The 27,953-nt window shown below is 43.9% G+C and overlaps 1 pseudogene; it reads left to right on the top strand.

Moving 5' to 3' along the window:
• LOC127907077 (zinc-binding protein A33-like) overlaps window positions 1-27,953 on the top strand; it is a 50,352-nt pseudogene that overhangs the window by 6,124 nt on the left and 16,275 nt on the right.

Raw genomic sequence — 27,953 nt, 5'->3', positions numbered from 1 at the left:
AAGGGTTGCTGGAAAAATTGGTTGGTGGTGCACAGAAAATTCTCCAGTGTTAACTCAACACTAACCACGTTTCCATCCAACCATTTCATGTGGATGAAAGAAGTCATGACCAGGCTGATGGAAACATGGAATGCCGGAATGCCGGACAATTTCTTCATTCGACTTGGTGGTTTCTTTTTATGTCTTTAAAATGAGTCATGCAAGAAATGTCCGTGGAAACCCCTTTATGCACAAATATTGATATAATAACCATCATATCGAAGTAAACTTGGAGTCACGCGATTATACGTTGTGTGGTCCTCCCACTACAACTCTGGAAAGCATACAGTTTATTAGGCTACAGATTAAATAAATTATGATGAACCTCACAGGGTGGTGAAAGTGCAAGGTGATGAGCTTGATGCTCCTTTCCAATAAGTATCGAGGGTCTTATTCTGGTGACATTATGATTTGATGCTTGGCTGCTGTTTGACAAATGCAAATAATATCGCTCTTATCCATAATAATCTCATAGTCTAGGTAACCTACCCACACTGTATCTGCGACCTGTTGGCTAAAGCACATTTTCCAAGACCAGAGTGGGCACATTTGCTATATAATGCAACTGTTTTTGTGACAAAACCATCAGTAGAGTTAAAAATGCAATGGAAACACATCTAACTTGTTTTTTTGCATTCGGTACATGGGAATTTAAACGGCAAAAGTAATTTTTATGTGCACTACGTCATCACGCAATATTTTATTCTTAAAAAGTAATTTTGATTGAAACATCTTTGGTGGAAAAATGCGCATATTGTTCTATGCATATTTTAGAATATTTGCATGAAAATCTGTTCCAAATTGGATGGAAACCTAGCTCCTGACAGTGTCGAATTGGACACTGGTCCAGTGTCTATAGCATTTTTCAGTGTTACAGTGTCAGAGATATGAATGTTGCATTCATCCATTTTATTTCCTGTGGCCTTCACCAAGTAAGATCCTAAGCTAATATAGAATTATATTGTAATTTATATTATTTTCAGGCCTATATAATAATAATAATAATATATAATATTTAGCAGACGCTTTTATCCAAAGCGACTTACAGTCATGTGTGCATACATTCTACGTATGGGTGGTCCCGGGAATCGAACCCACTACCCTGGCGTTACAAGCGCCATGCTCTACCAACTGAGCTACAGAAGGACCACCCGGCCTGCAAGTCACATTATGATGGCTTGCAAAGTGATGTGTAATTCCTATTGGAATCCAGCCAGAGTTGGGATATACAACAATTCTAATTTTTATTCACCTGTAACCTAAATTCAGAATGACTACAAAAGACTACGAAATGAGACTACCTACACCATCTAAACTAGAACAACCATTTCAGTAACAGGTGCAATAAACCCAAGTAACAGATTGGATTAGTTTAGAAACATTTATGTTATTTAAATTTGAGTAGCATAAGATGAATTAATCAATCAATGTACATGCAAAAACATAGATATTGAAACAAACAATTGTAAAAAATCAACCTGCAATAGAGTATGCTGTTTTTTTTTGTTTAACAAGGGTTCTCAACACAAACTGTTTACACCAATGAGTGTTAATTTAATACTTACCGAGTTAATGTAACACTAGAAATGTTACACTGAAAAATCATTACTAGGTAACACTGGCCAATTTGCTGTGTGGTTGCATTATTGTTTTAGCCTGGTTCCAGCTGTCTTGCTGTCAACTATAATGACTATCACATTTAGTAAGATAGCACAAATTGATCTCGGACCAGGCTATTGTTGTTTAGCTTGCAGTGACAAACTATTTCATACAGTGAGTGAATATGGCTTGTTCAGTGCATTTGTAGGTGGTTTCTTTGACATGGACATAGTGCAAAAACAATATTCAAGTGGTTGTATGTTGAGAGCAAGAGAGTAGAATGTGTGTGTCAGAGGAAGCTGGTGGGTGGAGCTATAGGAGGACAGGCTCATTGTAATGGCTGGAATGGAATACGATGACAAGAAAAAGTATGTGAACCCTTTGGAATTACCTGGATTTCTGCATAAATTTGACATAACAATTGATCTGATCTTCATCTAATTCACAACAACAGACAAACACAGCGCTTAAAGAAGTATTGCCTGATGGGAACCATGCCTCAAAACCAAAGAGATCTCAGAAGACCCAAGATTAAGAATTGTTGACTTGTATAAAACTGGAAAGGGTTACAAAAAAAAGCCTTGATGTTCATCAGTCCACGGTAAGACAAACTGTCAGTAAAAATGGAGAAAGTTTAGCACTGTTGCTACTCTCCCTAGGCGTGGCCGTTCTGCAAAGATGACTGCAGGAGCACAGAGCAGAATGCTCAATTAGGTTAAGAAGAATCCGAGAGTGTCAGCAAAAGACTTACAGAAATCTCTGGAACACGCTAACATCTCTGTTGATGAGCCTACGATAGGTAAAACACTAAACAAGAATAGTGTTCATGAGAGGACACCACGGAAGAAGCCACTGCTGTCCAAAAAAAAACATTGCTGCACATCTGAAGTTTGCAAAAGAGCATCTGGACGTTCCACAGCGCTACTGGCAAAATACTATGTGGACAAATGAAACTGAAGTTGAGTTGTTTGGAAGGAACACTCAACACTGTGTGTTGAAAAAAGTCACAGAACACCAACATCAAAACCTCACCCCAACTGTAAAGTATGGTGGAGGGAGCATCATGGTTTGGAGCTGCTTTGCTGCCTCAGGGCCTGGACAGCTTGCTGTCATCGACAGAAAAATTAATTCCCAGGTTTATCAAGATATTTTGCAGGAGAATGTAAGGCTATCTGTCCTCCAATTGAAGCTCAACAAAAATTGAGTGATGCAACAGGACAACGACCCAAAACACAGAAGTAAATCAACAACAGAATGGCTTCAACAGAAGAAAATGGCCCAGTCAGAGTCCTGACCTCAACCCGATTGAGATGCTGTGGAATGACCTCAAGTTCACACCAAACATCCCAAGGATATTTCTGAACTGAAACAGTTTTGGTTAAACATTCCTCCTGACCATTGTGCAGGCCTGATCCGCAACTACAGAAAAAGTTTGGTTGAGATTATTGCTGCCAAAGGAGGGTCAACCAGTAATTAAATCCAAGGGTTCACATACTTTTCCCAGCCTGCACTGTGAATGTTTACACGGTGTGTACAATAAAGACATGAAAACGTATAATTGTTTGTGTGTTATTAGTTTAAGCAGAGTGTGCTTGTCTATTGTTGTGACATATAACATTTTATGACCAATTTATGCAGAAATCCAGGTAATTCTAAAGGGTTCACATACTTTTTCTTCCCACTGTACATGGAACAATATCAAACACATCAAACATATGGAAACCACTTTTGACTCCGTTCCATTGATTCCATTCCAGCCATTACAATGAACCTGCACTCCTACAGCCTCCTCTTGTGTGTGTATACTGCATGTGGCCAGCCAGGTGATGTAAGAAGGTGTGTGTATGTGTTTGTGGATGTCTGTGTGGATTGGGAGTCAAACTAATTACCTGCCATGTGACTCAGGAGAGGAAAAGCAATTGTTGGCAGGAAAGTATTTTCACAAGGTCTGAGTTTGTCAGGGTGGGTAACAATTACACAGACCTCAATCACACAACCACACAGACAGAACCCGAGGCTCAATGTACCACACACACACACACACACACACACACACACACACACACACACACACACACACACACACACACACACACACACACACACACACACACACACACCTCTCTCTCTCTTGTAATAATAAATAATAAAATAATAATATGCCATTTAGCAGACGCTTTTATCCAAAGCGACTTACAGTCATGTGTGCATACATTCTACGTATGGGTGGTCCCGGGAATCACCCACTACCCTGGCGTTACAAGCGCCATGCTCTACCAACTGAGCTACAGAAGGACCACCTTGTAGAACAACACAACAAGTTACAACCTAGAATAATAGCATACACTTAATGAAAAATCTTGAACAACTAAGGGGTCAACTACCGATTTGTTCCTTGTGGTTGTTTTTATATTTTATGTCACTTTACACAGCCTTGTTTACAGTATAAGCTGGAAAGTGTTTATGATGTACCACTGGGGTTGAGGCCACTTTTCCATCCAACATCCTTTTCAAGGTAAAAGCTTGTCTTTAAAATGCAAACTTTTGCTTGTGTGTGTGTGTGTGTGTGTGTGTGTGTGTGTGTGTGTGTGTGTGTGTGTGTGTGTGTGTGTGTGTGTGTGTGTGTGTGTGTGTGTGTGTGTGTGTGTGTGTGTGTGTGTGTGTGTGTGTGTGTGTGTGTGTGACACTGCGAGTATGAGTGTGAGACCGCGTGTGTGTGTTTCTGATCTAATCTTTAAACCTACTCTGGTGGTTGAGTTCAAACCCAGGATGCAGCTTTTGTTGTCGTTTACCTCAGCAGCAGTAAGAGGATTGAGTCAATCATATGGGTATCCTCCCACTTCCACATTGATTATTAGTATATTGAGGTTAGCAGCTCAGACTTAATTCTTCTCTTAATGCAGTAATGGCTCTCATCTCCTCTACTCCACCTTCCTGAAGGAAGTGATCAGTGTCCTGCTGTACAGATCACATCTAAGCTAAGTAGTCAGATTAACGACTGGCGACATTTGAAATCTGGGTGAAATAGCCCTTTAAAGAGACAATCCAGGATTTGAAAAACAGCAAAACGACAGTCCTACCGCTTGGTTTGAAAACGGATGTAAGTAGCCTATCGCAGAGTGAGGCTTTAAGTTTTATGTTCATTAATTAAAATGAGCTAAATCCACAGTGTGTACACAGAAGTTGCTGATGTCACTATCCATGTGTGTACACAGACAGAGTTGCTGACAGACACCCATCCAAGTGGCCTGTATTTCCCTGAGGATGGTTCTGGAATCATTAACAAACCAATGGGCCAAGATGAAATGGCACCTAATGATCCACAGTCCAATCAGCCAGCCAGACTGGCCGACAGCTGAGTATGAGGATGAGGCTTGGCCTGATAATGATAATAGACAGCTGGTCACAAGACTGGGACTGATCCATCCCAGACAGACTCCCTGAAAGAGAGTGAGAAAGAAAAGAGAGATGGAGAGAGTGAGAAAGAAAAGAAAGATGGAGAGAGTGAGAAAGAAAAGAGCGAGAGAGATGGAGAGAGGGAAAAGGTGTGTATGCGTGCATGAGTGTGTGTCTGTGTGTGTGAGGAGTCAGCTGGGACTACAAATCTTCTCTTGGTCTCTTTCGGCAGTAATGATGATGAAAGGATGATGTTAAGATCGCGCCCCATTACCGACTGTCCTCTAGGGTGTGTGTCCAGAGTTGTTGTCAAGCACTGTACTCAGTGGGGAGTCTGGACATACCAATTTCCCAATAATTGTAGCTTTTTCCAATTTATTTAAAAGCTTATTCTTCATAAACACAGATCTTAAAGAAGTTGATATGTGAACAGGACTGGGTGTTTCACTAACAGTATCAGTTGAGGTACAGATGAGGTCACAGCGTATACGGGGAGACACAATGTTTCAGAGAAAATTAGGTGTAAACACCTGTGTGTGTGTATGTGTGTGTGTGTTGTCTTATACATACAGGTCAAATGTCCTTTTCCACTTCCCCTGTCGCCATGGCGAACAAACAAGCTTTTTCCATGAGGGACCCCTATAGAGTGTGTGTGAGAGTGTGTTTGTGCAAGCGTGCGTGTGCTTGTGTGTGTGTGTGTGTGTGTGTGTGTGTGTGTGTGTGTGTGTGTGTGTGTGTGTGTGTGTGTGTGTGTGTGTGTGTGTGTGTGTGTGTGTGTGTGTGTGTAGGCACAAGGTGTGTTTTCCGGATCAGAGCGTTGCCAGGGAGGTCCCTCTTTCCAGTGATTGTTTATTCCCCTGTGGCCAGAGGAGGTTGTTGTTTGATTCAAGCATCTGCCAGAGCCTACAGTAACAGAGCATACTGTACCACAAACCACACGCTATGCCTGCTGTCTGCATAGCAATGACTCCAGCACCCAAACATGCATGGTTGTAGTTAAAGCTCTTTTCTATGGCATTCTATTAACATTCCAAAAACTCTCAGTTTTCAGATTTTCTTTTTCTGCATTTATGACTGAAGTTTTCTGAAATTATTATGTTGGTTTCATATGGTTTAGAAAAATCTAAATGTTATTTATTCTACTACGGTCAACCAGAGGCAAACAACCTGTCACGTTCTGACCTTTATTTCCTTTGTTTTGTCATTATTTAGTATGGTCAGGGCGTGAGTTGGGGTGGGCAGTCTATGTTTGTTTTTCTATGATTTGGGTATTTCTATGTTTCGGCCTAGGATGATTCTCAATCAGAGGCAGGTGTCATTAGTTGTCTTTGATTGAGAATCATACTTAGGTAGCCTGGGTTTCACTGTGTGTTTGTGGGTGATTGTTCCTGTCTCTGTGTTTGCACCAGATAGGACTGTTTTGGGTTTTCATTTTTCTTGTTTTTGTATTTAGTTGTTCATGTGTACATTTACGTATTAAAATAACCATGGACACTTACCACGCCGCATATTGGTCCTCTGATCCTTTTCGCCTCTCCTCTTCGGAAGAGGAGGAGGAAATCCCTTACACAACCTTCAGACTGTGGGATTTTGTATCTCGGTGTGTATATATATCTGTGTGTGTGTGTGTGTGTTTGTTTGTGGAGTTACCTCAAAACCGTAGAGCCCTTATTTTATTATTTAACCTTTATTTATTGTCGTTGGCCTTGGTTTAAGCCTCCCAATGCTCCTTTAAAATGCATCTCCAGTAACAGCCAGAGTATAATTCAGCCATGTTTAAAAAGAGCCATGATCTTCCATGAACATGACCTGGCTTTCACTGGCCCCCCTCCGGGAACAGACTCAAAAATGCCTCTCCACCAATGGCGGTCAGTGCCGTTTAAGATGAGGGAGGATGATTTGTTTTTCATGACCATGCCGTTATTTCTATTACAGCATATTGGATGACTCTCATTCATATCCCATTCAACCAGTTCAATGTAACTGTTATAGGTTTAGGCTACTACATGATACTCAAATTTTCCCTATGCCCATTATGAGGTTACTACAACCTAGCCTATGAATGAAAGATTACAACGTAAGTGCACACAGGTCGAGAGACAAATTTGAGGCAACAAACAGTGACACGTGGACAGACAGTGACATTCAATACCGCTTTGCACACTCTTGCCTGCATCTAGCTGATAGTGGGTGTAATCATTAGTCCAACAGTTGCAAACAAGAGTTTCTATTGGACAAATTCAGGTATGTTTATCCCCGTTTTGTTCCGTTTGCTTCCATTTAAGAAACGTTTTTCAACAGAATCGGCGGGAATGAATACACACCTGATCACGTGTCAACACAGATCACTTTCATAGCAGCCACATTGTATTACTTGTAAAATCTATGCGGGCTCCTCCTCTCACCTCTTCCCTTCGCTTGTGGACTTCAATGCACAACACAACAGCTGTATGTGACCAGGCGAAAAAACCTTTCCAAGCCAAACCGCTACACATAGCCTACATCGTTGTCATTGTTAGCTAAAGTAATGTCATAGTAAGCATAGCTAATAGAACTAACAGGTTAGTAAACATGCTACAATCATGCGGTAACGTTACAGTGTACAGTCAGCAAGCAGTCAAATCCATGCGGGCCCGGGTGGCAATAAATTAGTAATACCAAAAGCTTACCTTGACTAGGAAGAATTCCAGTGTTGTGTAGGAAAGTCATAACCAGCTAGCTAACATAGCAACCCTCTGTTTGAGCAAGGTGTTTCTGTAGGCTAAACAAGCTAGCTGCATTTCCTAGCTCAGTAAGTGGAAGAGAAAAAATGGCAATCTTTCTCTCTCTTGCTTCTCCTTCATTTTGGAAGAAATTGATTTGTTCAAAACTGTTCAACTATTGTCCTTCTCAAGTACTCACCACATTTTATACACTGTAGTGCTAGCTAGCTGTAGTTTATGCTTTCAGTACTAGATTAATTCTTTGGTCCTTTGATTGGGTGGACATAGGCTGGAGGACTTCCTCTGGAAGTTGTCATAATTACTGTGTAAGTCTATGGAAGGGTGTGAGAACCATGAGCCTCCTAGGTTTTGTATTAAAGTCAATGTACCTAGAGGAGGACAGAAGCTAGCTGTCCTCCAGCTACACCATAGTGCTACCCTACCATGGTACTGTTGAGGCTACTGTAGACCTTCTTTGCAAAATAGTGTTTTAATTAACTATTTGGTGACGTGATTGTATTTAGTATAGTTTTATTTAAAAATGACACATTTTTCTATGGGGTTGAGACCTGGAGACTGGCTAGGCCACTCCAGGACCTTGAAATGCTTCTTACGAAGCCACTCCTTCGTTGTCCGGGCGGTGTGTTTGGGATCATTGTCATGCTGAAAGACCCAGCCACATTTCATCTTCAATGCCATTGCTGATGGAAGGAGGTTTTCACTCTAAATCTCACGATACATGGCCCCCATTCATTCTTTCCTTTACACAGATCAGTCGTCCTGGTCCCTTTGCAGAAAACAGCCCCAAAGCATGATGTTTCCACCCCCATGCTTCACAGTAGGTATGGTGTTCTTTGGATTCAACTCAGCATTCTTTGTCCTCCAAACACGACGAGTTGAGTTTTTACCAAAAAGTTATGTTTTGGTTTCATCTGACCCATATGACATTCTCCCAATCTTCTTCTGGATCATACAAATGCTCTCTAGCAAACTTCAGACGGGCCTGGACATGTACTGGCTTAAGCATGGGGACACGTCTGGCACTGCAGGATTTGAGTCCCTGGCGGCGTAGTGTGTTACTGATGGTAGGCTTTGTTACTTTGGTCCCAGCTCTCTGCAGGTCATTCACTAGGTCCCCCCGTGTGGTTCTGTGATTTTTGCTCACCGTTCTTGTGATCATTTTGACCCCACGGAGTGAGATCTTGCGTGGAGCCCCAGATCGAGGGAGATTATCAGTGGTCTTGTATGTCTTCCATTTCCTAATAATTGCTCCCACAGTTGATTTCTTCAAACCAAGCTGCTTACCTATTGCAGATTCAGTCTTCCCAGCCTGGTGCAGGTCTACAATATTGTTTCTGGTGTCCTTTGACAGCTCTTTGGTCTTGGTCATAGTGGAGTTTGGAGTGTGACTGTTTGAGGTTGTGGACAGGTGTCTTTTATACTGATAACAAGTTCAAACAGGTGCCATTAATACAGGTAACGAGTGGAGGACAGAGGAGCCTCTTAAAGAAGAAGTTACAGGTCTGTGAGAGCCAGAAATCTTGCTTGTTTGTAGGTGACCAAATACTTATTTTCCACCATAATTAGCAAATAAATTCATAAAAAAATCCTACAATGTGATTTTCTGGATTTTTTTTCTCATTTTATCTGTCATAGTTGAAGTGTACCTATGATGAAAATTACAGGCCACTCTCATCTTTTTAAGTGGGAGAACTTGCACAATTGGTGGCTGACTATACTTGGTGGCTGACTATACTTTCCCCCCCCCCACTGTATATGTAGGGTTGCAAAGCTGCTGGTAATTTACCAAAGTTACCAGAATCTTCAGTAATGTTGATAATTAACAGAACATCTATAGCAATCTATCATAACTTTGGTAGTGAATACTTGAATAACCGTATATAGTATTCATTTATTATATATCTGACCTTATTGTCCATGAGGTTCTAGTAGATAGACCATAGTTAAATAGAAAATAGCCTAATAAGGGGGGGGGGGAAGCATCTAATCAACAATAGCCTTATTTTGAATTAACTCAGCAATAGTTGGTTGACTTTTTTCACAACTGCCACCAGTTTGACGCCAAAACATTGGCACTGGCGCTCATGTATTACATGCCATGTGTGCCAACTATCCTATAATATAAAACAATCTTGGAGTCAACAGCAGCTGGTCATTCCTTGCTCATCCCATAAACCTTGACCTACACTGACCCATCCAAAGTCACTGATGCTGTAATATGGGGTCTGTTCAGAAGGCTGCAACGTTACAGAATGTTCAGATATAAAGTGTGTTGTCATTCAGGAATAATTCAAATGTAAAAAGTGTTAAACACTTTTCAAAGTTCCAGTGCAGTCAAAAACATGATTTTTATGTGTTTATACACATGTGTTTACAAACATTGCAGGCTGTTTTGGTGGGATGGAGTTTTGGCCTTCCATGTTGACACCCCCATGCAGTAAATTAGTTAAGAGTTCCAAACCAAATTTTCAGTTTTCCCCTCCCCACTCAGACCACTCACAGAAAGTCCTAGCAAAATTCTTGTTTGAGATATTGCCCTTTGCTAAGAAGCTATTTTTGTTGGTTTTAATTTAAAAAAAATGATCACAGGAATGTACTTAATTGTTACCCAGAAGTTATTTGCTATTGCGATAAAATCAGCTGCAATGGACCTTTTACAAGCATCAAATGCAAACAATACAGCAATCGTACAAAAAAGTACATGTATTTTCAGTGACATCTGACTGTAATGAACAGAGCCAAATTATTCACATAATATCAACAAAAGAGCATTAGGCCGTGGCCACATTAAGATTGTGTCCAATTTTCGGTCCTTCAATACCGCAACGTCTTTTTACGTAGCAGTATACATTGATTTATTACTTAGAATACACTTATTGTAGGTCACTCTGAATTACAGCATCTGCTGAATGAAATGTAAAGCAAGTCCTGCAGATCTAGTTTTATCCTATCTTGATTATTGTCCGGTCAAATGGTCAAATGCTGCCAAGAAAGACCTAGTTAAGCTGCAGCTGGCCCAGAACAGAGCGGCACATCTCGCTCTTCATTGTAATCAGAGGGCTGATATAAATACTATGCATGCCAGTCGCTCTTGCCTAAGAGTTGAGGAAAGACTGACTGAGTCCCTTCTTGTTTTTATAAGAAACAATGTGTTTGCATAGTCAACTTACACACAACGCTGACACACACACTTACCTCACCAGACATGCCACCAGGGGTCTTTTCACAATCCCCAGTTCCAGAACAAATTCAAGGAAATGTACAGTATTATACAGAGCCATGAGTGCATGGAACTGCCTTCCATCTTATATAGCACAGGTGAACAGCAAACCTGGTTTCAAAAAACAAATAAAGCAACAACTCATGGCACAACACCTCTCCTCCATGTGACCTACTTGTTGTGTGTATGTACTGACATGTACAGTATGTGTAACTGATAGATGCACACAAACACTACATATTGTTTTTTCAGGTATGTAAATTGTAAAGTCTTTTGTCTGTAATGTATTTTCCGTTATGAATTGTAACGAGTGCGCTGGGAGTCGGGAAGCAAGTTCAGGGAGTGCAAAATGTAATAAACAAACCAAGAAACACGAACAACACACAGACCAGAGACTGAAACAGAAACAATAGTAGGGGAAGGAACCAAAAGGAGTGAGATATATAGGGGAGGTAATCAGGGAAGTGATGGAGTCCAGGTGAGTCTGAGGACGCGTAGGTGCGAGTAGTGATGGTGACACGTGTGCGCCATAATGAGCAGCCTGGTGACCTAGAGGCAGAGAGGGAGCACACGTGACATGAATAATAAATGAAAAATGTGTGTTTGTCACAGTGTGTGGCTAACTCTTACCAAGGTGTACGTGCGGTCTCCAATATTTCTGCTTCTTTCGCTGTTCTAGTACGTTCTTATGAGGGCGGGACAGTCAACCAATTCACAAACCTTAGCCAGCCTGGAACCAACCACACACAACAGAACGGATCAATCACACACACACACACACACACACACACACACACACACACACACACACACACACACACACACACACACACACACACACACACACACACACACACACACACACACACACACATGTATTTAAGAATTATCCATAAACAGCACCTTAATGAGAGTCTGTCTGTGTGTGTCTTACATGTAGGATGTGTGATGCAGAAGTAGGGAGGGCTGCAGTCCTGCCTGGAGTAGTGGGGGTAGCCAGTAGGAGGCGCAGATCACCCCACTGAGTGCCTCACACAACAGTTCACGCAACTCCTCTCGAGTTTGCGTGCTCTTGTTCGGCTGCTCTGGACTGGAGATGCTCCTGTTCGGTTGCTCTAGTCAAGGTATTCCCCTGCGTTGGAGGATGTACTTCAGCGCCTCTATTGCACAGTTGGCCAGAATATAGGACCATATCCCCTCCATAAAAGTTTCCCCTGCAACTACCAACAACCGGACTGAACCACTGAGAGAAGAAATTAGGCCAGGCTGTGTGGCAATGCATAACGGCGAGTGTGTGTGAGTATGTGAGTATGCAAGCTACCTCAAGATTAGGGGGTCCCGATTGAGAGGGTGTAGGCGAGCAGTGATGTGGCGTCCCATTGTTTAAAGATAGAGCTGCAGTCCTGGGCATCTGGCCTAAAGCCCTCTATCAACAGCAGCTCCACACACAGGCTATAATCACTCTCTCCAGCTGAGTAGAACGGACTCACCACCGTATCTCCACGGTCACAGACATGGTCCGTCACAGCAATCAGCCTAGCCAGGACACTACAGACAGATACACATATTTCTAAGCCTTACATTGTACATTTAACCTCTGGACTATGGTATGATATATTTCAATGTGGAAAGCATCCGAACTTGTGTTGTCTGTATACCTGCTATGGCCGGATAGAATGCGTGGATAGAAAGCTGTGGCCGGCTGATGTCACAGGGCAGGTTTGGGTTGACACCGTGCCTCAGGGGTACCTCCACATAGCACTCATGCCCCTCTTGTGATGCACTTAGTAGTGGTGTTACCTTGCCTGGTGTTGCCAGGCCATTCACATTTGCATCTACAACATTTATAAAATGTATGCAACATACAAATCAAATCAAATTTTATTGGACACATACACATGTTTAGCAGATGTTATTGCGAGTGTAGCGAAATGCTTGTGCTTCTAGTTCTGACAGTGCAGCAATATCTAACAAGTAACATCTAACAATTTCACAATATACACACAAATCTAAGGAATGGAATTAAGAATATATAAATATATGGATGAGCAATGTCAGAGCGGTATAGACTAAGATACAGTAGAATAGTATAGAATACAGTATATACATATGAGATGAATAATGTAAGACATGTAAACATTATTACAATGACATTTTTAAAGTGGCCATTGATTTCATGTCTGTGTATATAGACAGCATCCTCTCTGTGCTAGTGATGGCTATTTAACAGTCTGATGGCCATGAGATAGAAGATGTTTTTCAGTCTCTCTGCCCCAGCTTTGATGTACCTGTACTGACCTCGCCTTCTGGATGATAGCGGGGTGAACAGGCAGCTGTTCTTGATGATCTTTTTGGCCTTCCTGTGACATCAGGTGCTGTAGGTGTCCTGGAGGGCAGGTAGTTTGCCCCCGGTGATGCATTGTGCAGACCTCACTACCCTCTGTAGAGCCTTACGGTTCTGGGCGGAGCAGTTGCCGTACCAGGCGGTGATACAACCCAACAGGATGCTCTCAATTGCGCATCTGTAAAAGTTTGTGAGAGATTTAGGTGACAAGCCACATTTCTTCTGCCGCCTGAGGCTAAAGAGGCGCAACACTATCTGTGTGGGTGGACCATTTCAGTTTGTTAGTGACGTGTACTCAGAGGAACTTAAAACTTTCCACTTTCTCCACTGCTGTCCAGTCAATGTGGATAGGGGAGTGCTCCCTCTGCTATCTCCTGAAATCCACAATCATCTCCTTTGTTTTGTTGACATTGAGTAAGAGGTTATTTTCCTGGCACCACACTCCCAGAGCCCTCACCTCCTCCCTGTAGGCTATCTCATCGTTGTTGGTAATCAAGCCTACTACTGTTGTGTCGTCTGCAAACTTGATGATTGAGTTGTGGGCGCGCTTGGCCACACAATCATGGGTGAACCGGGAGTACAAGAGGGGGCTGAGCATGCACCCTTGTGGGGCCCAAGTGTTGAGGATCAGCGAAGTGGAGGTGTTGTTTCCGACCTTCACCACCTTGGGACGGCCCGTCAGAAAGTCCAGGACCCAATTGCAGAGGGCGGGGTTCAAACCCAGGGCCTCACGCTTAATGATGAGCTTGGAGGGTACTATAGTGTTGAGTGCGGAGCTATAGTCAATGAGCATCTTTCTTACACACAGTAGGTATTCCTCTTGTCCAGATGGGATATGGAAGTGTGCAGTGTGATGGTGATTGCATTGTCTGTGGACCCATTGGGGTGCTAACCAAATTGAAGTGGGTCTAGGGCAGAGGTGGGCAAACTTTTTGACTCGCGGGCCACAATGGGTTCTAAAATTTGACAGAGGGGCCGGGCCAGGAGCATTTGGAGGGAGTGTTTGGGCCGGATATACTAAAGCATTAAATGTAGTGTGTGCAAACCTCATAGCACAGTAAGAACACTACAACCCAATTTATTAACTGTCTTTCAAATGTGAAAAATAGCCCTTATCAGTTAATACATTTTCTCAAGGAATATGCAAGACATGGCATTTACATACTATTTCGCAGATACTGGGAGGAGGAAATGTAAATAGATTAAAATAACATACGCACTGTGATTTATCAAGATTGCGTCTGTTTTTAATAAGTTTCAATCGAAGGTGCAAAGTTAAAGAAATCAACATTTATTGAAAAATGGAATCACTTTCAACATTCAAAACATATTATTACACAACAAAATACTCAAGCTCAATAATATCTACTTGTGTTAAACTCCGCAAAATCATGGATGGATTGTCCTGACCGCGCGCTCTACAAACTCGCCACGGACGCCCTCGCCTTCACGCGCAAACAGTACACGTGTATCGTTGCCAAGCACACAGACATAGGCTGTATTAAATATCCTACCTGCAGCTGAAAATTTAAATTTAAATTAAGAGCGATGTGCGGCGTGTTAATTAAGCTACTGTACCGCTGCTGTGCGTAAATGCGCATTGCTCTTAATTAAAAGACGCACTTCCAAACTTTCCATATGCATTTTTTCATAACACAGCAGAAAAACTCACCATTTCAGTGGGAACAGTGTTGTTGGTCTCCCTTTTATGCCAGTGCATCAAAGTCTGGAGTTAGTTTTGTTGTGGCAATTCTCAGGACAGATCTGAGGTGTTGGTCAGTTAACTTGGATCTGTGATGGGCTTTGTTGATTTTCATGACGCTAAACGTCTGCTGTCTCTACCATGCACTCTTTCAAAACTCGCTTCGGAGAAAGGCTTGCTAGCCTTTGCTAATTTGAATGCCAGCAAATAACTTGCCTTGGTACTTGACTCTTGAATTGCAGTTTGTCGGTGAAATAAGTTCTGTTGACTCTGTAAATTAGCTGCCAACCTCTGAGCAGTAGCCGCCCGTTCTTGTGTTGACTGCTTGCTAGCATAGTTTGCATGCTTCGTGGCAAAGTGACGGCTGATATTGTACTCTTTGAAAACCGCAACAGCTTCTTGGCATATCAGACATACAGCCGTTGATCGGACTTCAGTGAAGAAGTATTTTGTTGTCCACTCCTTATTAAACACTCAGCATTCGCTGTCCACTTTCCTTCTCTTTGGTCCGCTCATTTTCACAGAAGGGCTTAATGGTGACGTGAAACGAAGTGAAAATTAAAGTGAAATAAAGAGAAATACGCGCCATTCCAACAACGGTCAATGTGTTTTGAGTGCGCCATTTATTGGGGAAACGTGGGCATTGCAGGGAAAGGGGAAAAAAGGAGGTTTTTACTATAATTTGGACAAGTTCGGCGGGCCGGATTAAAAAGCCTATGTGGCCCGCGGGCCGTAGTTTGCCCATGTCTGGTCTAGGGTGACAGGTAAGGTGGAGGTGATATGATATTTGACTAGTCTCTCAAAGCACCTCATGATGACAGAAGTGAGTGCTACAGGGCGATAGTAATTTACTTCAGTTACCTTTGCATTCTTGGGTACAGGAACAAATTTGGCAATCTTGAAGAATGTGGGGACAGCAGACTGGGATAGGGAGAGATTGAATATGACCGTAAGCACACCAGCCAGCTGGTCTGCGCATGCTCTGAGAACGCGGCTAGGTTATGCCGTCTGGGCCGGCAGCCCTGCAAGGGTTAACACATTTAAATATCTTACTCACATCGGCCACGGAGGAGAGCCCACAGTTCTTGATAGCGGGCTGCGTCGGCGGCACTGTGTTATCCTCAAAGCGGGCAAAGAAGGTATTTAGCTTGTCCGGAAGCTAAACATTGGTGTCCACAACGTGGCTGGTTTTCCTTTTGTAGTCCGTGATTGTCTGTAGGCCCTGGCACATACGTCTTGTGTTTGAGCCGTTGAATTGCGATTCCACTTTGTCTCTATACTGACATTCCCTTGCGGAGGGAATGACTACTCTGTTTGTACTCTGCCATATTCCCAGTCACCATGCAGATGTGCAAGATCAGGAACATGACTAGTGTCTGACTAGTGATACTGCCTTGGTTAGTTCAGCATACAAAATGACTTGTAGATCAATGACTGTCAACACAGTTACATGCAGTTCGAAACATCAGGTGTCAGAAAATATGAGGTATTTTCGGAAGGTAGAATGAATATAAAAGAAACGTCCCCTTTTCAGGGCCCTGTCTTTTAACTTCACAGATCTTCATTGTAAAGGGTTTAAATACAGTTTCCCATGCTTGCTCAATGTATTATAAACAATTAATGAGCATGCACCTGTGGAACAGTCGTTAAGACACTAACAGCTTACAGACGGTAGGCAATTAAGGTCACAGTTATGAAAACTTAGGACACTAAAAAGGCCTTTCTACTGACTCTGAAAAACACCAAAAGAAAGATGCCCAGGGTCCCTGCTCATCTGCATGAACATGCCTTAGGCATGCTGCAAGGAGGCATGAAGACTGCAAATGTGGCCAGGGCAATAAATTGCAATGTACGTACTGTGAGACGCCTAAGACAGTGCTACAGGGATGGACAGCTGATCGTCCTCGCAGTGACAGACCACATGTAACAACACCTGCACAGGAGCGGTACATCCGAACATCACACCTGCGTGACATGTGCAGGATGGCAACAGCAACTGCCCGAGTTACACCAGGAACACACAATCCCTCAAACAGTGTTCAGGAAATAAGTCTGCAATAGGCTGAGAGAGGCAGGACTGAGGGCTTATAGGCCTGTTGTAAGGCAGGTCCTCACCAGACCTCACCGGCAACAACGGCGCCTATGGGCACAAACCCACCGTCACTGGACCAGACAGGACTGGCAAAAAGTACTCTTCACTGACAAGTCACAGTTTTGTCTCACCAGTGGTGATGGTCGGATTCGTGTTTATCGTCGAAGGAATGAGCATTACACCGAGGCCTGTACTCTGGAGCGGGATCGATTTGGAGGTGGAGGTCCGTCATGATCTGTGGCGGTGTGTCACAGCATCATCGGACTGAGCTTGTTGTCATTGCAGGCAATTTCAACCCTGTGCGTTACAGGAAAGACATCCTCCTCCCTCATGTGGTACCCTTCATGCAGGGTCATCCTGACATGACCCTCCAGCATGACAATGCCACCAGCCATACTGCTCGTTCTGTGTGTAATTTCCTGCAAGACAGGAATGTCATTGTTCTGCCATGGCCAGCAATGACCCCGGATCTCAATCCCATTGAGCACGTTTGGGACCTGTTGGATCGGAGGGTGAGGGCTAGAGCCATTCGCCCCCAGAAATGTCCGGGAACTTGCAGGTGCCGAGGTGGAAGAGTGGGGTAACATCTCACAGCAAGAACTGTCAAAGCTGGTGCAGTCCATGAGGAGGAGATGCACTGCAGCACTTAATGCAGCTGGTGGCCACACCAGATACCTACTGTTACTTTTGATTTTGACCCCCCACCCCCTCTTTGTTCAGGGACACATTTTTCCATTTCTGTTAGTCACATGTCTGTGGAACTTGTTCAGTTTATGTCTCACTTGTTGAATCTTGTTATGTTCATACAAATATTTACACATGTTAAGTTTGCTGAAAATAAACGTCGGTGACAGTGAGAGGACGTTTCTTTTTTGCCGAGTTTATAATGGTTAATTGCTGAATGTATTCTCTGAACTCCAGTTCTAGCCGTTCTAATGGGGGTCTGTCATATGGTCCCCTTAGCACAAGTACAGGCATAGCATTTCATGGTAAGCATTTCATGCGGTGTTAGATGCGTTGTTGTAACGATCCTCTCCTGTAAATGACTGTACCAAAGCGCAGCGTGGTACGTGTTCATGATATTTTATTAAATCAGAACACTTGAACAAAAATGACAAAGAGGAAAACAAACAGTTCTGTAAGGAAACTAAACTATACAGAAAACAAATACCCACAAAAACCCTGTGGAAAAAAGCTACCTAAGTATGGTTCCCAATCAGAGACAACGATGGATAGCTGTCCCTGATTGAGATCCACACACGAACAAAACAAAGAAATACAAAAACATAGAAAAAGGAACATAGAATGCCCACCCAAATCACACCCTGACCAAACCAAAATAGAGACATAAAAAGCTCTACGGTCAGGGTGTGACAGTTGTTCTCTTAGCTTCCATGCGGTAATACATTAGTGTTAGTGGGAGTGTATCTTCCCAATTCAGTTTTGCGGTTCCACATATCTTGGTAATTTTTGCTTTAATTATACCATTTGCCCTTTCCACCAATCCTTGCGAGTGCGGATGATACACACATCCCAGCCTTTGCATAATTCTAAGCTGCTGTATTACTTGTTTTACCATTCTTTTTATAAATTCTGAACCATTGTCTGGGCTTATTTCTGTTGGGATTCCAAATCTTGGCATTACTTCTCTTGTTAGAAATGTAATCACTGTGCCTGCTCCCTGATCTTTTGATGGTACTGCTTCTACCTATCTACTAAATCTGTCAACTATCACCAACATTTATCTCTTGCCATTAACCGGTTTTATCATATCCAGATAGTCCAATACTAAGTGCTTAAATGGTCCTTCTGGTGTTGGAATATGAACAATTGGTGTCGTTATTCCTTTCCTGACGTTATTTCTTTGCACAGACTTCACATTCTGCTAGCTTTGAATTAATCAAAAAAAGACCAAAAAACTTGCTGTTTGATTTTGCTTATTACCTCACCCCTAGCGCAATGGTCAAAACCATGCGCATTTGTTTGAAACAAAACTATATACCTCACACATATAATTTTGGGCTTACAAAAAAGAAGTTGAAATGTATTCCATTTTGAGTTTGCCTCACAATATTACACATTATATACATCACAGAAGACTGAAATATTACAAAACCATATGATATTAAAAAAATCTCATTAATTATGAAATTTAAAAATAAATAAATAATATTCCACCCATGAGGCCACTTGATGGCGATTTAGTAATTTGACTGCAGGAAAGGGTCCTAAGGCAGAAAAATGTGACGAAGCCTCGTTAGTCAGCTCTATGACTCATTGGGGAGTTGCTGCTTTTTTGTCTTTACTTGCGTCCGAAATGGCACCCTATTCCCTATATAGTGCACTACTTCAGACCAGAGCCCATAGCCCTGGTCAAAAGTAGTGCACTATATAATTAAAAAGGTGATATTTCGGATGCATCTTTTCTCTCGTTTCCAAACTAGTGTGCCATGACACTACTGTGTCATCAAGGGATCTGGGGGGTCGGCAAAGTAAGTTGGCAGACTCAGCCCACAAGCCAATAACCTTTTAGAGTTTGGCATCATTGTGATTGTTCTAACTTCTAATTAGGAAATGCTTCAGTTAGATATTACAAACATGGTAAAGCCAATTCTGTTTTGCTACGCTTGGACAGATGTGTTTGTACATCATAGATACAATTCATTAACTATACAGTACATTCACTTTTTCTCATGTCCCTTTTCTCCCCTACTCCCCCTAATTAAATGGGTTGCTTTAAAAACCTAGGGTATGCCTATTGCCTATCACATCTAAATAAAGTAAAGATGATTATGTACAGAATGTAACATTTATTTCAGCCATTTGTTAGTACAGTAAAAGGGCTTTACCTTGATGACAACTTTGCACACTCTTGTCATTCTCTCAACCACCTTCACGAGGTAGTCACCTGGAATGCATTTCAATTAACAGGTGTGCCTTGTTGAAAGTTCATTTGTGGAATTTCTTTCCTTCTTGATGTGTTTGACCCAATCAGTTGTGTTGTGACAAGGTAGTGGTGGTATACAGAAGTAAGTCCTCTGGTAAAAGACCAAGTCCACATTATGGCAAGAACAACTCAAATAAGCAAAGAGAAATGGCAATCCACCATTAACTTAAGACATGAAGGTCAGTCAATCCGGAAGATTTCAATAACTTTGAAAGTAACGGTAACAGACACCTCTCAACATCAAGAAACTGCATAAATCAGGCCTTCATGGTCGAATTGCTGCAAAGAAACCACTACTAAAGGACACCAATACGAAGAAGAGACTTGCTTGGGCCAAGAAACACAAGCAATGGACATTGGACTGATGGAAATATGTCCTTTGGTCAGATGAGTCCAAATTTTAGATGTTTGGTTCCAACCACCTTGTCTTTTTGAGACGCAGAGTAGATGAACGGATAATCTCTGCATGTGTGGTTGTTAACGTGAAGCATGGAGGAGGAGGTGTGGGGGTACTTTGCTGGTGACACAGTGATTTATTTAGAATTCAAGGCACACTTAACCAGCATGGCTTCCACAGCATTCTGCAGCGATACACCATTCCATCTGTTTTGCGCATAGTGGGACTATCGTTTGTTTTCCAACAGGACACCAACACACCTCCAGGCTGTGTAAGGGCTATTTGACCAAGAAGGAGAGTGATGGAGTGCTGCATCAGATGACCTAGGCATCAGATGGCCTGGCCTTCACAGTCCCCCGACCTCAACCCAATTGAGAGGGTTTGGGATGAGATGGATGGCAGAGTTTAGGAAAAGCAGCCAACAAATGCTCGGCATATGTCAGAACTCTGTCAAGACTGTTGGAAAAGCATTCCAGGTGAAGTTGATTGAGAGAATGCGAAGAGTGTGCAAAGCTGTTATCAAATCAAAGGGTGGCTACTTTGAAGAATCTAAAATATAAATATATTTTGATTTGATTAACACTTTTTGGGTTACTACATGATTCCATGTGTGTTATTTCATAGTTTTGATGTCTTCACTACATTACATTTACATTTAAGTCATTTAGCAGACGCTCTTATCCAGAGCGACTTACAAATTGGTGCATTCACCTTATGACATCCAGTGGAACAGCCACTTTACAATAGTGCATCTAAATCTTTTAAGGGGAGGGGGGGTGAGAAGGATTACTTTATCCTATCCTAGGTATTCCTTAAAGAGGTGGGGTTTCAGGTGTCTCCGGAAGGTGGTGATTGACTCCGCTGTCCTGGCGTCGTGAGGGAGTTTGTTCCACCATTGGGGGGCCAGAGCAGCGAACAGTTTTGACTGGGCTGAGCGGGAACTGTACTTCCTCAGTGGTAGGGAGGCGAGCAGGCCAGAGGTGGATGAACGCAGTGCCCTTGTTTGGGTGTAGGGCCTGATCAGAGCCTGGAGGTACTGAGGTGCCGTTCCCCTCACAGCTCCGTAGGAAAGCACCATGGTCTTGTAGCGGATGCGAGCTTCAACTGGAAGCCAGTGGAGAGAGCGGAGGAGCGGGGTGACGTGAGAGAACTTGGGAAGGTTGAACACCAGACGGGCTGCGGCGTTCTGGATGAGTTGTAGGGTTTAATGGCACAGGCAGGGAGCCCAGCCAACAGCGAGTTGCAGTAATCCAGACGGGAGATGACAAGTGCCTGGATTAGGACCTGCGCCGCTTCCTGTGTGAGGCAGGGTCGTACTCTGCGGATGTTGTAGAGCATGAACCTACAGGAACGGGCCACCGCCTTGATGTTAGTTGAGAACGACAGGGTGTTGTCCAGGATCACGCCAAGGTTCTTAGCGCTCTGGGAGGAGGACACAATGGAGTTGTCAACCGTGATGGCGAGATCATGGAACGGGCAGTCCTTCCCCGGGAGGAAGAGCAGCTCCGTCTTGCCGAGGTTCAGCTTGAGGTGGTGATCCGTCATCCACACTGATATGTCTGCCAGACATGCAGAGATGCGATTCGCCACCTGGTCATCAGAAGGGGGAAAGGAGAAAAGGACTAATTGTGTGTCGTCTGCATAGCAATGATAGGAGAGACCATGTGAGGTTATGACAGAGCCAAGTGACTTGGTGTATAGCGAGAATAGGAGAGGGCCTAGAACAGAGACCTGGGGGACACCAGTGGTGAGAGCGCGTGGTGAGGAGACAGATTCTCGCCACGCCACCTGGTAGGAGCGACCTGTCAGGTAGGACGCAATCCAAGCGTGGGCCGCGCCGGAGATGCCCAACTCGGAGAGGGTGGAGAGGAGGATCTGATGGTTCACAGTATCGAAGGCAGCCGATAGGTCTAGAAGGATGAGAGCAGAGGAGAGAGAGTTAGCTTTAGCAGTGCGGAGCGCCTCCGTGATACAGAGAAGAGCAGTCTCAGTTGAATGACTAGTCTTGAAACCTGACTGATTTGGATCAAGAAGGTCATTCTGAGAGAGATATAGCGGGAGAGCTGGCCAAGGACGGCACGTTCAAGAGTTTTGGAGAGAAAAGAAAGAAGGGATACTGGTCTGTAGTTGTTGACATTGGAGGGATCGAGTGTAGGTTTTTTCAGAAGGGGTGCAACTCTCGCTCTCTTGAAGACGGAGGGGATGTAGCCAGCGGTCAGGGATGAGTTGATGAGCGAGGTGAGGTAAGGGAGAAGGTCTCCGGAAATGGTCTGGAGAAGAGAGGAGGGGATAGGGTCAAGCGGGCAGGTTGTTGGGCGGCCGGCCGTCACAAGACGCGAGATTTCATCTGGAGAGAGAGGGAGAACGAGGTCAGAGCACAGGGTAGGGCAGTGTGAGCAGAACCAGCGGTGTCGTTTGACTTAGCAAACGAGGATCGGATGTCGTCGACCTTCTTTTCAAAATGGTTGATGAAGTCATCTGCAGAGAGGGAGGAGGGGGAGGGGGAGGAGGATTCAGGAGGGAGGAGAAGGTGGCAAAGAGCTTCCTAGGGTTAGAGGCAGATGCTTGGAATTTAGAGTGGTAGAAAGTGGCTTTAGCAGCAGAGACAGAGGAGGAAAATGTAGAGAGGAGGGAGTGAAAGGATGCCAGGTCCGCAGGGAGGCGAGTTTTCCTCCATTTCCGCTCGGCTGCCCGGAGCCCTGTTCTGTGAGCTCGCAATGAGTCGTCGAGCCACGGAGCGGGAGGGGAGGACCGAGCCGGCCTGGAGGATAGGGGACATAGAGTTGCAGAAAGGGAGGAGAGGAGGGTTGAGGAGGCAGAATCAGGAGATAGGTTGGAGAAGGTTTGAGCAGAGGGAAGAGATGATAGGATGGAAGAGGAGAGAGTAGCGGGGGAGAGAGAGCGAAGGTTGGGACGGCGCGATACCATCCGAGTAGGGGCAGTGTGGGAAGTGTTGGAAGAGAGCGAGAGGGAAAAGGATACAAGGTCGTGGTCGGAGACTTGGAGGGGAGTTGCAATGAGGTTAGTGGAAGAACAGCATCTAGTAAAGATGAGGTCGAGCGTATTGCCTGCCTTGTGAGTAGGGGGGGAAGGTGAGAGGGTGAGGTCAAAAGAGGAGAGGAGTGGAAAGAAGGAGGCAGAGAGGAATGAGTCAAAGGTAGATGTGGGAAGGTTAAAGTCACCCAGAACTGTGAGAGGTGAGCCGTCCTCAGGAAAGGAGCTTATCAAGGCATCAAGCTCATTGATGAACTCTCCGAGGGGACCTGGAGGGCGATAAATGATAAGGATGTTAAGCTTGAAAGGGCTGGTAACTGTGACAGCATGAAATTCAAAGGAGGCGATAGACAGATGGGTAAGGGGAGAAAGAGAGAATGACCACTTGGGAGAGATGAGGATCCCGGTGCCACCACCCCGCTGACCAGAAGCTCTCGGGTGTGCGAGAACACGTGAGCGGACGAAGAGAGAGCAGTAGGAGTAGCAGTGTTGTCTGTGGTGATCCATGTTTCCGTCAGTGCCAAGAAGTCGAGGGACTGGAGGGAGGCATAGGCTGAGATGAACTCTGCCTTGTTGGCCGCAGATCGGCAGTTCCAGAGGCTACCGGAGACCTGGAACTCCACGTGGGTCGTGCGCGCTGGGACCACCAGATTAGGTGGCCGCGGCCACGCGGTGTGGAGCGTTTGTATGGTCTGTGCAGAGAGGAGAGAACAGGGATAGACAGACACATAGTTGACAGGCTACAGAAGAGGCTACGCTAATGCAAGGAGATTGGAATGACAAGTGGACTACACGTCTCGAATGTTCAGAAAGTTAAGCTTACGTAGCAAGAATCTTATTGACTAAAATGATTAAAATGATACAGTACTGCTGAAGTAGGCTAGCTGGCAGTGGCTACGTTGTTGACTTTGTAGGCTAGCTGGCAGTGGCTGTGTTGTTGACACTACACTAATCAAGTCGTTCCGTTGAGTGTAATAGTTTCTACAGTGCTGCTATTCGGGGGCTAGCTGGCTAGCTAGCAGTGTTGATTACGTTACGTTGCGTTAAAAGAACGACAATAGCTGGCTAGCTAACCTAGAAAATCGCTCTAGACTACACAATTATCTTTGATACACAGACGGCTATGTAGCTAGCTATGTAGCTAGCTACGATCAAACAAATCAAACCGTTGTGCTGTAATGAAATGAAATGAAAATGTGATACTACCTGTGGAGCGAAGCGGAATGCGACCGGGTTGTTGAGTGCGGAAGTTCTATTCAGTAGACGTTGGCTAGCTGTTGGCTAGCTAGCAGTGTCTCCTACGTTAAGGACGACGAATAGCTGGCTAGCTAACCTCGGTAAATTAAGATAATCACTCTAAGACTACACGCTCTAAACTACACAATTATCTTGGATACGAAGACAGCAAAGACAACTATGTAGCTAGCTAACACTACACTAATCAAGTCGTTCAGTTGAGTGTAATAGTTTCTACAGTGCTGCTATTCGGTAGACGGTGGACGTTTGCTAGCTGGCTAGCTGCTGGGCAGATAGCAGTGTAGACTACGTTAGGACGACGAAATACGAAGTTGCAATAGAAGTGCTGACTGTTTCACTTTGTTGTCCTCTTTCTTTCCTTTTTCTTCTGTCCTTCTTTTGTCCTTATTTTGTCTTCCTTTCTTCACTACTATTGTACAATGGAGAAAACAGTAAAAATGAAGGAAAATGCTTGAGTTAGTAGGTTTGTCCAAACTTTTGACTGGCACTGTACATTATTACAAGTTTTACAAATATATACATTATATATTACGTGCAGTATGTAGTATGTACACTACTGTGCCAGAATTATGTGGATACCCCTTCAAATGAGTGGAATCAGCTATTTCAGCCACACCAATTGCTGACTGGTGTGTAAAATCAAGCACACAGTCATGCAATCTCCATAGACAAAGATTGGCAGTAGAATGGCCCGTACTGAACAGCTCAGTGAGCTTCATGAATATGGGTTTCCATCACCGAGCAGCCGCACAAGAGCCTAAGATCACCATGCGCAATGACAAGCGTCACCAACAGTTTTGGGAAGGCCCTTTCCTGTTTCAGCATGAAAATGATTGCGTGCACAAAGTGAAGTCCATGCAGAAACGGTTTGTCAAGATCGGTGTGGAAGAACTTAACTGGCCTGCACAGAACCCTGACCTCAACCCCATCGAACACCTTTGGGATAAACCTGAATGCCGACTGCGAGCCAGGCCTAATCGTTCAACATCAGTGCCAGACCTCACTAATGCTCATGTGGCTGGGTGGAAGCAAGTCCATGCAGCAATGTTCCAACATCTTCCCAGAAGAGTGGAGGCTATGATAGCAGAAAAGGGGGGACCAACTCCATATTAATGCCCATGATTTTGGAATGCGATGTTCCACGTGTCCATATACTTTTGGCCAAGTAGTGTATTTAGTGTTTTAATGCAACCGTCAACCACAGGAAGACTCAGGAGCTCGTTCTCAATGAGTTTAGACAGCCTGCTGCTTCCTTCTGCTGCTCTGCTAATCATCAGATGGGGGAGGAGAGTAGGTAGGGGGCCCACGTGGGTAACTGGAGAGCCTTGCCTTGATTGGGTAAATGATAAATGAAAATAAATAAATAAACTACATAATAAATACATGTGACATGTGAGTTAGGAATTGGGCCCAAGCCCGTAGGGGGCCCAAGTATGCCTACAGCCGGGAAGGTCGCTGTTTGGGCAGCATGCATGCCAAATATACAGCTTGTTGCGTTATGGTCATAAACATATAATCCATAGAAGGGTTTTGTAACCTTGGTAATTTGACAGTTAAACTCATGGGTAAATTAACAATGTATGCCAATCCTTCTGACTTGAATGGGAACTGCCATCTATGGATTATATTTCTATGGCTGGTTGCAGATGTCTGTTTGCCTTTCGCAGATTTCAAAATACAATCGCTGGAAAAACGTAGTTTGGAAAGCAAATGCCTACTGCTGAAAAGAGAAACCTAATTTGTCTGTAGAACCAATAGAAACAACAGCTGCACTGTTTTTCAAAGTAGCTCATTCTGAAATACACTATTGCCACGATTAGTGCATCGGCCATCAACGTGAGTAGCCTATGGCTTCATCTTCATCATTAGGTGAGTCAGTGTGCCACTGAACAAAAATATAAACACAACATGTATTTTACTGTGCTACAGTCCATAGAAGGAAATCAGTCAATTTAAATAAATTCATTAGGCCCTAATCTTTGGATTTCAAAGAGGCACGTTAAACACTTCCGGCGCCGACAGAGATGGCCGCCTCGCTTCGCATTCCTAGGAAACGATGCAGTTTTTTGTTTTTTTTACGTGTTATTTCTTACATTAGTACCCCAGGTCATCTTAGGTTTCATTACATACAGTCGAGAAGAACTACTGAATATAAGATCAGCATCAACTCACCATCAGTACAACCAAGAATATGATTTTCGCGAAGCGGATCCTGTGTTCTACCTTTCAACCAGGACAACGGAATGGATCCCAGCCGGCGACCCAAAAAAACGACTCCGTAAAAGAGGGAAACGAGGCGGTCTTCTGGTCAGAATCCGGAGACGGGCACATAGTGCACCACTCCCTAGCATTCTTCTCGCCAATGTCCAGTCTCTTGACAACAAGGTTGATGAAATCCGAGCAAGGGTAGCATTCCAGAGGGACATCAGAGACTGTAACGTCCTCTGCTTCACGGAAACATGGCTCACTGGAGAGACGCTATCGGAGGCGCTGCAGCCAGCGGGTTTCTCCACGCATCGCGCCGACAGCAACAAACATCTTTCTGGTAAGAAGAGGGGCGGGGGCGTATGCCTTATGGCTAACGAGACGTGGTGTGATCACAGAAACATACAGGAACTCAAATCCTTCTGTTCACCTGATTTAGAATTCCTCACAATCAAATGTCGACCGCATTATCTACCAAGAGAATTCTCTTCGATTATAATCACAGCCGTATATACTCCCCCCCAAGCATACACATCGATGGCTCTGAACGAACTTTATTTGACTCTTTGCAAACTGGAATCCATACATCCTGAGGCTGCATTCATTGTAGCTGGGGATTTTAACAAGGCTAATCTGAAAACAAGACTCCCTAAATTGTATCAGCATATCGATTGCGCAACCAGGGCTGGAAAAACCTTGGATCATTGTTATTCTAACTTCCGCAACGCATATAAGGCCCTGCCCCGCCCTCCTTTCTGAAAAACTGACCACGACTCCATTTTACTGATCCCTGCCTACAGACAGAAACTAAAACAAGAAGCTCCCACGCTGAGGTCTGTCCAACGCTGGTCCGGCCAAGCTGATTCCACACTCCAAGACTGCTTCCATCACGTGGACTGGGATATGTTTCGTATTACGTCAGATAACAACATTGACGAATACGCTGATTCGGTGTGCGAGTTCATTAGAACGTGCGTTGAAGATGTCGTTCCCATAGCAACAATTAAAACACTCCCTAACCAGAAACCGTGGATTGAT

Source organism: Oncorhynchus keta, chromosome 14 (genome assembly GCF_023373465.1).
Source record: "Oncorhynchus keta strain PuntledgeMale-10-30-2019 chromosome 14, Oket_V2, whole genome shotgun sequence".
Lineage (NCBI taxonomy): Eukaryota > Metazoa > Chordata > Actinopteri > Salmoniformes > Salmonidae > Oncorhynchus > Oncorhynchus keta.
The sequence above is the reverse complement of the archived record's forward strand: the minus strand, read 5'-3'. Positions and strand labels throughout refer to the sequence as shown.